Raw genomic sequence first — 13388 nt, forward strand, 5'->3', positions numbered from 1 at the left:
AAATAGTAATTGAAGTCAATGGGAAAATGTTGCACAAAACTTCTGAAGTTATCTTGCTGCTTTAATATTGAGGGTCCCTGGGTGAATGTCTAGGAATGAGAAGATTTCACGTTCATTTCTCATATTTTAAGCAGCAAAAATTTGTAATAAAACATTGAAAATAATACTTCCCGGGTTTATTCTGATTTTAAATATTTTGTAAATGTTTATATATATAATATACACATATATAGTAGTACTAACGGTGAAATTAATGAGAAATTCTATGTCAAATGCTTCTATTGCAAATTTCTTCATCAACTTCATTTCTTCGAAGGATATTTATTTTTTTATTTTAATGTTTTTAGGCAAGGCAACCCTTGGTTGACCTCACAGATTGCAAGGACTTTGTCAGCTTACAATCCCTTATTTTTTATTTTTATTATTTTTTATTTTTTATGCCTACACCACCTGGTCTTCCTAGGTGGTTTCCCATCCAAGTACTAACCAAGCCTGACCCTGCTTAGCTTCCGAAATCAGACGAGATCGGGCTTGTTCAGGGTGGCATGACTGTAGACTCTTCAAAGGATAAAAATGAATCATTGTAAACATTATTACAAGATTGTTCTTAAAAATCATTTGTTTTGGGAAAGGTAACTAATGAATGGTAACATAGAACAAATACCATGTACCAGGCACACCCAAAACTTATCTCACATGATCCTTACAAATCTGTGTTAGACCTTACTATAGATAAAGAAACAGAATCAATGGCGTAAAATGCTGTGCCCCAAATTACACATCTATTCAGTTTAAGAGCCAAAATTCAGACCTTAGTGTCTGCAATCAGCTTGCCCGAGTTGAGATAATGCACTCACTCTACAGTCTATGTGCTTTTCCAGTGCATCATCCCAACTCTCAGGCAAGATGATTGCAGAGGGTCTATGATCATTTATTGTTGACAATTCTCAGATAAATCACCTTCCTTTAAATGAAAAAAAAGAAAAATCATTTTGTCATCTTTTAAATTAAAGAAAGAATGATCATTTGTTTCGCAAGAGGACTAGGTCAGCTTATTCTTTTTCCCGCCTCGGGAATAAAGCTGCTCTGAAAAGTGATGCATGTTAGATCGCAGGTCTTGGTTTCTAAAATCTAATCGTGGGGCAACAAAGTTTTGCAGACAAACCATTGCCCCTTACAAAGATAAAAGTAAGAAGAAACAGAGATCACTGCAGAGCACAATCTCAGTTTCTACCACAGAGAAACCAGATCTGGAGAGATAAGTATGCCACTGAATAAAAGAAAGTAAAAGAAAAATGGGGTAATTAGAATCATGTCTCTAGTTTTGTACGGTACAACCATATTATCACAGTTTCCTATTTACAGAAACGTGCTATCATCTGCTGCTGGGGGTTGTCACTTGACACAAGGTGTTTTAATAGAATTATATTGGAAAAGAAGTGAAAAAATAAAGGAGGGGATTCTATGATTCACACGCTGGAAAAAACTTGAGTATAATCTTGTATAAAAATCTCGTCTGTGTTTTGAGAAATGTTTGTGCACTGAGATTTTTCTTTCCGTATCATTTGTCCATCTTTTCTTTCTCTCAGCTTTGGAGAAGTAATTGCAATTTGAGTTTCTCCACTCTGAGGTGACTCTGGTCAGGGAGTCGGCGAATGCTCTCTGTGCATAATAAAGTTAGGACACTCATTTGCAAGAAATAAAGTCAAACTGATGTCCATGGAAAAAATATGGTTTGTTTTTTTTTATGGGGAGGGCAGGTTCAGGAAGAAATGGATTATCTTGGGTGGTGAGAATTGTTTGATTTTAGATATTCTGGGAGAAAACCTATTAACCTAGAGTGAAAAACACCCTCCCAGATACCTGTCCCCGTATATCTCAGCTGTGTAGGCATTCAAACCCTTTTAGTCAAGAACTGCTTCAACCTTCATGGATTCCTGTACGTATTCACTTCAGACCAGGTCTGGGGAGGTGAAATCTGGGACAGTGGAGAAGTCATCCCCATTTATCTCAGTTGTTAATGGGCAGAGGCAGCAAACTCCTTGTGGTCTGTGGGCAGTGAAGGACATGTCCTCGAGAGAAATGACATACCTGGAGAAATCAGAACTTTTCCTTATTTCCTCTTCTCAGAGGAGGGCTAAGGATTCATACCAGGAGACCAAAAGTATGCGTCCACCACAGGGGTACAAAATATCTTTTTTGATAAGAAATAATGGAAAATTTGGTATTGGAGATACTATTCACACTTGTTTTATATTCTTGATCTATTTTCCTGGCATGTATCAATAAAATAAATGAAAATTTAAAATTGAAGTTGCCTCTGGGGAAGGGAATGAAATCTACAAAGAATTCTAAATAGGTTTCTAAATTAATCTGTTAAATTTAATGTCTTAAAAATATTCTGAAACAAGTAGGACAAACTTTAACATTTGTTAAGCTAGACGTTTGGGCATGTGTGTTACAATAAATTTCACTCTGTGTTTTTCTGATGGTTTGAAATATTTTATAAGGCAAATATGTTATGGCTGGCTCAGCATCCATATCAATCTCCTCCTGGGCCTCCTTGAGCTTAGAGACTGGAAAACTAAATATCAGACTCTCTTCCAGCTAGGATCCCTGGTGTGATTTAGGTTCCAACAACACAAGACTTAATTGGAATTGACTTAACTGAAGAGAGAGAGGCAGGAGTGGGGCATCTATTTGTCAGGATGGCAGTAGAGATGGTGTGGCTCAGAAAGTGGTAGCTGGGGTGTGGGCTCCCCAGTGAAGCAGAGGTGGCACATTTTGGAGCTAGCAGGTTCTTTCAGACCAAGTTGCAGGGAGGTTAGAATCAAGCAGAAGATAGAATTCCAGAAATGTGTAAATCTGCACATTTCACAAGCTGAGTGATTTCCCAGGATCATGCAGAGCTTGGAGATAATCAGGTTGTGACTGGCCAGAATGCAGAGACCTTGTTAAACAGTCAGAGCAATTGATAGATAGAGATCCCAATATGGTCACATCTTTACAATAGGATGAAATTATCCCTTGATTAAAGACTACTCTAAACATGTCTAAAAAAAGTTTGTAAACAAGCCCCGAAAGGTCAATTTGGACTTGCAAGTAACTTAACTGCTTGTCAGCCAAAGCAAAGCTCAACTCCCTTCACAGGAAGAAAGAAATTCAGATACTCAACAACACAGTATTCACAATGTCTCACATCCAATTATAAAGTCAATCTAGAAAAAAAAATAGAAAAAGGTCCAGAAATGACAGCAATGATAGAGTCAGCAGAGAAAGCCTTTTAAAACAACTGTTACAAATATGTTTAAGTATTTAAGGAAAAACAAGAACAGAATGAGGAGAAAAAAAGATACTTAAAGGAACAAAATAGAACTTTCTAGACAGGAAAAATACAATATCTGAAATAAAAATTTCACTGAATAGGATTAGTAGTAGATTAGTCATGCAGAAACAAAACAAAACAAAACAAAGCAGCGAACTTAAAAACACTGCAAAAGACACCACCCAAACTGAAGCAGACAGTGGAATAAAAGGATGAAAAATTTAGGACAATAATATCGGTGGTCCAGATACATGTAATTGAAGTGCAGAAGGAGAGGAGAAAGGAGAAAACAAAAGTCATTGAAAGAGGGGGGTGGGGGGAGGTAGAAAAGGATAAAGGGGTCAAATATACGTGACAAAAGAAGCTTGACTTTGGGTAGCGAACACGCAATGCAATGTACAGATGATGTATTATAGAATTGTACCCTTTAAACCTATATACTTTTATTAACCAATGTCACCTCAATAAATTTAATAAAATTTAAAAAAATCATTGGAAGAAAAAGATGTCTGAAAAAATAATAGCCTCAAATTTTCCAAATCAAATGAAAAAAAATTTGAAACCGAATTGTCGAGAAACAGTGATAAACGTCTAATCTTAAAAGCAGTATGGAAAGAAGGGGTGGGAAGATATATTACACATAGAAGGGAAAAAGAATAATTACCGACTTCTCGTCTGAAAAGATGCAAGCTGGAAGACACAGGAGCAACATTTCTGAAGTCACGATAGGAGAAAGATGTCTGCCAGCCACAACTGGGACTGCTGGTTTCATCATGCCCAGCAGGGGAGAGAGCAAATCACCTTACAAGAAGCCCCCGTAATTCTTCTTTTACAGACAGCCCCAAAACCTCTCTTCTTGTGTCCCACATCTCTGACTGGGTCACATGCCCAATGCTGAACCAAGTACTCCAGCCTGGAAAATAGGATACTTTAACTGACTAAAGCCAGTCAGGGCTTACACTGGAACTGAGGGTGGGGTCTTGTTAGAACGGTGGTAAGAAGGAACCTATGCTGGGTTGCCAGACAGCAAAGCCTTGAAAGAGATAGCTTCTGGGTTGCTTTAAGGACGATATATTTTAAATTCTCTACCTAAGAGGCCCTACAGCATTGCCGAATCCTGCCTATTTCATTGGTCTGCTCGCTCTTTCCAATCAGAAAAATTTCCAAACAATTTGGATGAGTTTCTACTTAATACTCTTTAGATCAATTATGAGATAAATGCGAATGGATGGCTTTGGGGACTTCCAGAAAATAGACCATTCCATTCTCTTTCCTTCTCCCTCTCCCACTCGACAATCTCCTTTCCTTCTTCCTCCCTCTCTCATTTTCCCCACTCTTTTTGTTCTGAGTACCTTGTTCACAATAAAACGAGTGGAACAACCTTTGAGTTAAGCACAATATCAAATAAAATTTGTTTGATAGTGTTGCTGCTTTCAAAGAATGTTCGTCCTACAGACATCGAGCCTTTGATTTTTCCAGTGGCTATTAAATGTAAAAATGGTTAGTGTTACGTATAAAAAGATCAAATGTTCTAACTGTGAGCTCTTTGCAATGGAATAACCAGTTCAAGAGTGGGGATTAGAACCTGTGCAAACAGAGGCACTCTTGCTCACCGTATCTAATTTTCTCAAACTTCCAGTGACAGATGTTTCCCCAGTGACTGTCACGGAGGAACATTGTAATTGTCCTAAGCTTACTTAAGCGCTTCTATCATTGACTGAGTCTAACATTTTGGGACAAATTTTGGTTTTTCTGGGAATGATATGTAACTAGTTTCAGAGTTTGCCAATAATGTGTTATCTGTAATTATGTTTGTAGTTAGCATTCTATCATATAATTAGCAATTTTTGGATTGCTATAATAATCAAAAGGGCATATATTTTGATAATGTGCTGATTACACGGCCCATAGAATATCGTAATTCTTAAGAAAATGTTTGCCTCTGAGCATTGTTTAAATTCATACAGTAAAAAGTCAGCTCATATAGCTTCTCAGCTGCAAACCACTTAACAATTCCAGAGCGAATTTTTAAAATGCCAACCCTGCTATCTGAAGAGCCTGCTATTGTGCCAGATTCTGCTGATGGAAGAATGTTTTTCACAGCTTGAATATCAATCCTGAAAAAATATCCAACTGAACTCAGAAATATGCTGTCCAAGAGAATATAGTGAGAACTACATATGTAATTTCTAATTTCCTAGGAAGCCATATAACAAGGCAAAAAGAAATAGGGGAGATCAATTTTAATAACATATTTCTTTTGGCCCAGTGTATCTAAAATACACTATTTCAACATGTAATCAATATGAAATTATTAATACCATCTTTTACATTTTTATACTGTCTTTACAATATAGTGTGTATATTAAATTTACAGACACCTCAATTTAGACCAGGCACATTTCAAGTGCTCAACAGCCACATGTGGTTAGTGGATACCATATTGGACAGCTCAGCTTTTAATGTCAGAAATATCAAGACCTTATTTTCCTCACCCTCCCTCCTTGAAGTGGACTTACTTCTATAACCGGGGAGAGGATAATGCTGACACATTGAAAGCCAGTCCTCTGATGCTCAGGGTATTCTCATCTGTGGCCATGAGCCTGGATTATGGACCCTCACAAATATGAAGCAATCCTCATGGACTCATGCCAAGAAAGGAGGCTTGAGAAAGATGGACACCCCTCACTACTTAAAAAATCGGGTGGTTCTATATTTGTCCTGGCTCTCATTTTGTTTCAAATATAGGGTGATTTAGATTCAAATAGCTTCTTAATCTGCTTTCTTTCTTCATGTGATCATTAAATATGAGAGTAGAGTAACGCTGAGAAAAGAATTCTCAGTTATATCTACTTCCATGGGATATTGTGAAGATGGTAAACTTTTTTGATGGGGCAAAGTTTTCTCTTGGCATAAGGACAACATATACTCTAGAAATATTTCGTATAACTAGGAGCATGAGAAGCAGAGCAAGCAGCCAAGCATTTTATGCATTTTTCTGAAAAAAAATTTTGGAAGGCTGTGTCGGAGATTTATAGATGTAAAGTCTTTCTAGAGCCAAGTTGGGGGATGGGAGGTATGCAGAAAGGGTCAAAGTGAGGGTAAGCAGGGAATGCAGGGAAGCAAATATGGTCCAGCTAGAGATTAAAATACACACTCTACTCTCTTCTTTTAGGAGCTTCTGCCTGGAATGGAAAACCTACATGCATTAGAGTTCTCGTCAGTAGCACAAATCAAAGTGGCTCTCCCAGGAAAAAGAACGCCTGTTCCTGCTGTGAGCCTGATGGCTCTTTCTCACTCTTTCTGGCTCATCCTACCCAGTAGGGTGCCTTCTTTTGGGGAAAAAAGTGTGTAGGCTATTTTCAAGCACCTGACAAATGAAGGTCATAATGAGAGTTGGCTGGCCACATAGCTATTAAAGTGGTTAAAGACAGAAAATGATACTGGCTAAAACCCAGTCTGTCCACAGCTTATGACCATTTTGACATAACCTATTCTGAAGAGAGTGAAATCATTTTATAATGTTGGTGTTGAGGGAATGAGGCTGAGAATTCCATGTTATATCATTTGTTCTCTTTCAAAAAACATGATTTAACCCCTGATGTGTCTGGACATGATGAAAAGGCATATCATCATGGGGTCTCAGAGCTTGGCTAGGAAATGGGCTGGCAACACTAGACGAGCCACAGAGTTAAAACTTTCTAATTCCCCACGGACTTTTGGAAACCTTGTTGCTTGATGGAGCACCTCTGAGAAACATTTTGCACAGTTGAATAATGGCATTAGAACATTCAAGAATAAAATAAGTTAATATAATACTAATGTCTGTGTGCAAAGCAGATCCCCAGGCCTCTTAATAAAGAAAACCACAAAACAATGGGAATTTACTTTTTTTTAAGGGTACATCATGGTGATTTGATATATATAGATCATGAAAGGATTCCGCCCATTTAGTTAATTAACATATCTATTATGTTAAAGAAAAGCCACATAGCTACATAGCTACTGCTTGTATTTAGTAAGAGGAGTGGAGATATACCTCTGTGAAGGCAGTTTTCAAATGTAGCATGATTTTGACCTCCAAATTACTCCCAGACAATGTCTAAGACACACCCATTTCCATCACAAACCTCCCTAACTTCCTGCTTGAGGAGGAAGCAGGGAAAGAAAAGTGGTGACCACATAGAAAAGAAATCATGAAGTTCTCTCGTCTCTGGCTCTTCCCCCTACCTTGTGCCCCAACCTTGCCTTTACTTCCTGATAAAGCTCTGAAGGCTTGATGTGTTTGAGCAGAGCACACAACTCAGCTTGTCCTGGAGTTTCTTTTTGTGTACATTCTCCGTAGGTAAGCTTATAACACACTTTATAAAATAAAGTGTGTTGATGGTATTTGAAGACTAAAATCTCCCTAAGGCCCAATTTGCTTTTTCGTGGCCGTTGGCCTAATTCATACACACAGTTAAGGAAAGAATGCAGTCTGTCTGTCAGACGCCAACCTGCCAGTACTAAGATGCTGTGCAGTGATTAATTCACTTTACTCAAAGAGTGGTCTGCCTTTGCTCCTGCTCCTGGGAGTTAATTTTTATACCCTTGGAATGTCCCAAGTAACAAGAATGTGCTGTTAGTCATGGTAGACCCCTGAGACCACATCTATTAGCTTATGCTAATGAGATAATACATGGTTGGCACCTGATAGGTTATGCTGAGAGATGACTCAGTGTGGGGGCTCTTCTGCACCAGAAGTCTTAAAGTGAAGACTGGCAACACCAGAAAGACCAATCATATGATTAGAGAATTGGGACTTTGAGCCACAGGATACCAGTCTGATCTCCAAGGAGGGAAGAGGGCTGGAGATTGAACATAACCAAGTGGGCCATGATTCAATCAACCATACCTATTTAATGAAGCCTTAATGAAATCTCTGGATTACAAAGCTCGGGTGATCTTCTTAGGTTGGTGATGCTCTGTGTGTATTGCCACACATATACACTGGGAGAATGATGCCTCCTTGAGAACATTGGAGCTTTGACTCTGGAGCCCTCTCATTCCCAGATTCTGCCCTATATCTCTTTCTTTGTCTAGTTCTGATTTGTATCCTTTGCTATAATAACATTGTAATCATACATAAAGTAGTTTCCTAAGTTCTGTGAGTCATTCTACCAAATTATCAAAACTGAGAGTCCATGGGGACCCCTGAATTTGTAGACAGCTAGTATGAAGTGAGGGTGGACCTGGGAACCCCCAAACTTGTGGCTGGTATCAGAAGGTTTGTGAAGACTTGGCAGTCTGAAGGATTGTACCCTTCACCTTGAGCTAAAATTGATGGATTTAGGATATACATGAGGTAGAATCAACAGGATTTGGTGACTGACTGGAAGTTAGAGTACCAATGTCAGAGATGTCATGGATAACTCCCAGATGACAGACTTGGGCAACCAAGGACATGGTGGTGCCATCCACTGAGACAGAGAACACTGGAAGAGGACAGGTTGTCAGGGAAACATCCCAAGTTCAGCCGGACTCACTGAGTTTGACGCACCTGTAAACCATGTGTTCGGAGATGTCTCCTGTGAAACTCTATTTATGAGTCTGGAGCTCAGAGGAAAGGTCTGTGCTGTATATGTAGATCTAGGAGCTGTTGGTGTATGGAAGGGATCTGAATTCATAAGAATTAAGTTGCTCTGGAATTCGTTTTCCTGGCACAGCAGAAACAACATTACATAACAATTGATATGCTAACCTAGATTCATCTAGGACTTTGATATGTGGCAATCCTTTGTTAATATAGGACAAGATATTTTCTTTAGCAAAAAAAAAAATTAAAGTTTAATAATATGTCTACCTCCTATATACATGGGAGAGACTCAGAAAAACTGAGTATTTCTTAAAAGTTCAAATTTGATAGACAGTAGTTTTTTGAGTTCTTTTTCTCTAAAATTGAACTCTGTTAGTGTGACTAAAAAATTAAGATAAAGCAGATTTTAAAAAACACTTTTCTTTTTGGAAGGAAGCTATTTTTTATTTAAGCAGAATATTTACCCCCTTTCCTCTAAATAGGTAGAAATTCTTTCATTTTCTTTTTGAGACTATATGACAGTTCTTTACTTCTGACGTTCTATCAACCTGCCTATCAGTCATTTTCAAATGCAGAGTTATGCCCTCACCCTTTGTTCTTTAAAATTTTATATTTAAACTTTTCAGAAATTCATACTCACCACACTAAGGAGTCTTAGCTTTAATAATAACATTTTTTCTAAGTTTTAAAAAATGGTTCCAGATATATTATTTTTAAAAGAACTGATTAAAGGATTCTGGTTCCTGTTATCAGATTAAGCTCACACCAAAGCCTTATGCCTCCAAACCCGTAGAAATAAGAGAAAATAAATAAACTGGCAAATCCATAACTGCAGTAAAAAACAAGGGGAACAGTTGAAGACCAAAAACTATGAGGCACTTCTAAAATATGGAAGGCAGACATGTTCAAATTATTAAAACCATAGCTGGAAATGTAAGAAGAACTGCTATAAATGGCTTTTTATGAATTAATATATTCTAGTGTATCAAGTAGGGACGTAGAGAAGCAGGACCAGTAGCATGTATAACTATCACTATGTACAAAGAGATTTGTTACAAGAAATTAGCTTGTCCACTTACACAATTGCAGGAGCTAGTTTAGCAGTCTCTGTAAAGCTGTCGTCCCTGCGTTTGATAATGGAGCATGACATTCAGAGGGCAGGCAGTCAGCATGGAAAGATCATGAGTAGGATGGAACCCACAAACAACAGCTTTAATCCCGTGAGAAGAGACTGAAATCTGTGCCCGTTCTTGTTACATCTGACAGTGGTAACAAGGGTATCCAAAGAAGCTGGGCCCTGTGTCACAGAGGTAAACATGCATACCTGGCTCAGGCATCAGAGAAATAGAAGGATAATCCAGGGGAAGGTAGAATAACTGCAAACCTAGCTGCAATTGCTTCATGCCTATGAGATGCATCAGCCGATCAGCAACAACACATGTGAGTATCTTAATCAGAAACATAAAACAAAGGGAATTCTGGGAAATGTAGTTCAGCTTAGCCAAATTGGAACATGACAAAGCCATCATATCCAAGAAGAAAAAAAATATATTCAAGAGGAAGAAGTGGAATGCAAGAAACAAAATAAAGAAATCAGTGAAGCAGCTTATTAAAATTAAATATGTTGATTTGAAAAATTTTAAAGCAATAAAAAATTGGAAATAATGTTTTAGAAGAATGCAACATATGAAACAGCAGTAGTAAGGCAGGTAGGAGTAGAGGGAAAGAAAGAAACAAAATGTTGTTAATATTCTTCTGTGATTCCAGGAAAGATATAGCTATGGATTAATTCCAACCAAAAAAAAAAAATTAGTTTAAGGATGCATTTTAAAACTATGAAAGCAAGAACAAAAAGGTGAAATGATGTTTTCAGACAATCAAAAACAGAAGATTAGTTACTTACAGAAGTGTACTTTAAGATATGCTAAAACAAGTTCTACTGATGGAAAATGATACTAGGTAGAAAAAAGTCTATGTAACTGAATAAAGAGTGTTGGAAAATGTAAATATGTGAGTAAATATAAAATACAGTACTTATTTCTCATTTTTAAATATCTTTAAAAGAGGATTGACTGCTTAAGGCAAAATAATAATACTTCATGGGTTTATAACATATATAGAAGTAAAAAGTATGATAATAGCACAAAGCAAGGGAGATGGGGCATTATTGTACGCTGTTGTAAGGTTATTAAATTATATGTACTGTGGTACAATATTATTTGATAGTAGAATGTGATAAGCCAAGATGAATATTGTAAGCTCTAGAACAACCTCCGGGTCTCCTCAAAACAAATGAACAAACAAACAAGAAACAATTCAGAGATACAGCTTTAATGAAAAGCCAATAGAGAAGATACAGTGGAATACTAAAAAACACTCAATCCCAAAAGAAAAAAGAGAGGAAAAAAAAAAAAGAACATGTGGGACAAATAGAAACCAAAGCAAGATGGCAGATCTAAATCCAATTATTTAAAAAATCACATTAAATGTAAATGTTCTAAACACTCTAATTAAAAAGCAAAAATCACCAGATGGGAAAAAAGACACAAGTCAACTACATGGTTATTAAAAGACATATTTTCAATATAAAGACACTGAAATGTTGAATCTTAATAAATAGAAAAAGATAAAATATAAATCATAACAAAAGGAAACTGGCAGCTATATTAATATTGTCTTCTGGCTTGCATAGGTTCATACAAGAAGTCTTATCTATTTTTTATATTTGTTTTTCTGTTTATAATGTGCCTTTTTTCCCCAGGTGATTTTAGAATTTTCTCTTTATCATAGATTTTTGACAATTTGAATATGATGCGTATTGGTGTATTTTTCTTTGTTTTTTTTTTTTTTTTTAAAAGACATATTTTCAATATAAAGACACTGACATGTTGAATCTTAATAAATAGAAAAAGATAAAATATAAATCATAACAAAAGGAAACTGGCAGCTATATTAATATTGTCTTCTGGCTTGCATAGTTTCATACAAGAAGTTTTATCTTTTTTTTATATATTTGTTTTTCTGCTTATAATGTGCCTTTTTTTCCCAGGTGATTTTAGAATTTCCTCTTTATCATAGGTTTTTGACAATTCGAATATGATGCGTATTGGTATATTTTTCTTTGTTTTTTTGTTTGTTTGTTTGTTTTTTAATCCTGATTGGGATTTGTTAAGATTCTTGGATCTTATATCAAATTGAAAAAATGTTGACCATTATATCTTCAAATATTTTTCTGTTCTCTCTATTCTTCTAGAAAACTAATTACACATGTGAAATCACATAGACAATTAAGGCTTTTCCATTTTTTTCCCAGCTATTTTTTCCTCCACATTTCATATTAGAAAGTTTCTATTTCCTATGTCTTCAAGTTCACTGATGTTTTCTTCTGCAGAGTCTAATCAGCTGTTAAGTCCAACTGGTAAATTTTTATTTCAGATGTTGTATTTTTCAGTGATGGAGTTTATTTTTATATAGCTTTATTCCTCTCCTCATTATGTTCATGTATTATTTTCATTTTTTGGCATATTTTTAATACCTATTTCATAGTCCTTTATTACTAGCTTTATTATCACTATCATCCTAGTTCTATTTTTAACTATCTTTTTCTCTTGGATATAAGCCACGATATTCTTTTTTGCATATCGAGTAATTTTTATTGGATGTTAGATATTATGAATATTATGTTGTTGGGTGTCTAAATTTTAAAAAATTCCTTTAGAGAGTGTTGAATTTTGTTTGCCTAGTAGGCAAGTTATTTGGAGATCAGTTTGATGCTTTTTTATAAGCTTCATTAAGATGAGTCTATAGTAGATTTTACTGTAGGCTACTTTAGCACTATTACTAAGTTGCAATCCTTCTGTGATCTCTGCTGAATGCTCCAGGTTTTCAATATTATCTCTCCATTCTAACGATTTAGAAAATCCAACATCTTCCAGCCTCTTGTGTGCTCTGAGAACTTTTCAGCTTATAGCTCCTTTCAAGGCCTAGTGAAGGTCTGCACTGCACATGAGCAACTTAGTATTTAGCTAAAACTTCAAGAGACTCTTGTGCAGATTTTGCAGGTTTCTGGAGCTCCTGTTCTGCACATTTTTCTTTTCCTCAGTATTCTGCCTTGCAGATTCTACTCACCCTAGCATTCTCAGACTCCAATTCTTGTCTCTTCAGCTCAGTGAGACCACTGTGGTCTGCTTGGTTCTCCCTCTCTGTGCTACAGTCTGGAAAGTGCCTCAGTAGAAATCAGTTGTGATCATTAGTTTCAGCTTATTTTTTCATTTCTCTAAAATATTGGGCTACCCTGAACAAGCCCAATCCCATCTGGTCTCAGAAGCTAAGCAGGGTCAGGCCTGGTTAGTGCTTGGATGGGAGACTACCTAGAAAGACCAAGTGCTGTAGGCATAAAAAAATAGAAAAATAAGGGATTGTAAGCTGACAAGGTCCTTGTGATCTGTGAGGTCAACCAAGGGTCACCTCGTCTAAAATAAATAAATA

At 36.6% G+C, this 13388-nt stretch overlaps 1 pseudogene; it reads right to left on the reverse strand.

Annotated features, from left to right (window-relative positions):
• Positions 1 to 438: 438 nt before the first annotated feature.
• LOC112475649 lies at positions 439 to 557 on the reverse strand (annotated as a pseudogene).
• Positions 558 to 13388: the final 12831 nt, after the last annotated feature.

This window comes from Pteropus alecto, unplaced genomic scaffold (assembly GCF_000325575.1).
Source record: "Pteropus alecto unplaced genomic scaffold, ASM32557v1 scaffold11, whole genome shotgun sequence".
NCBI classification, from domain to species: domain Eukaryota; kingdom Metazoa; phylum Chordata; class Mammalia; order Chiroptera; family Pteropodidae; genus Pteropus; species Pteropus alecto.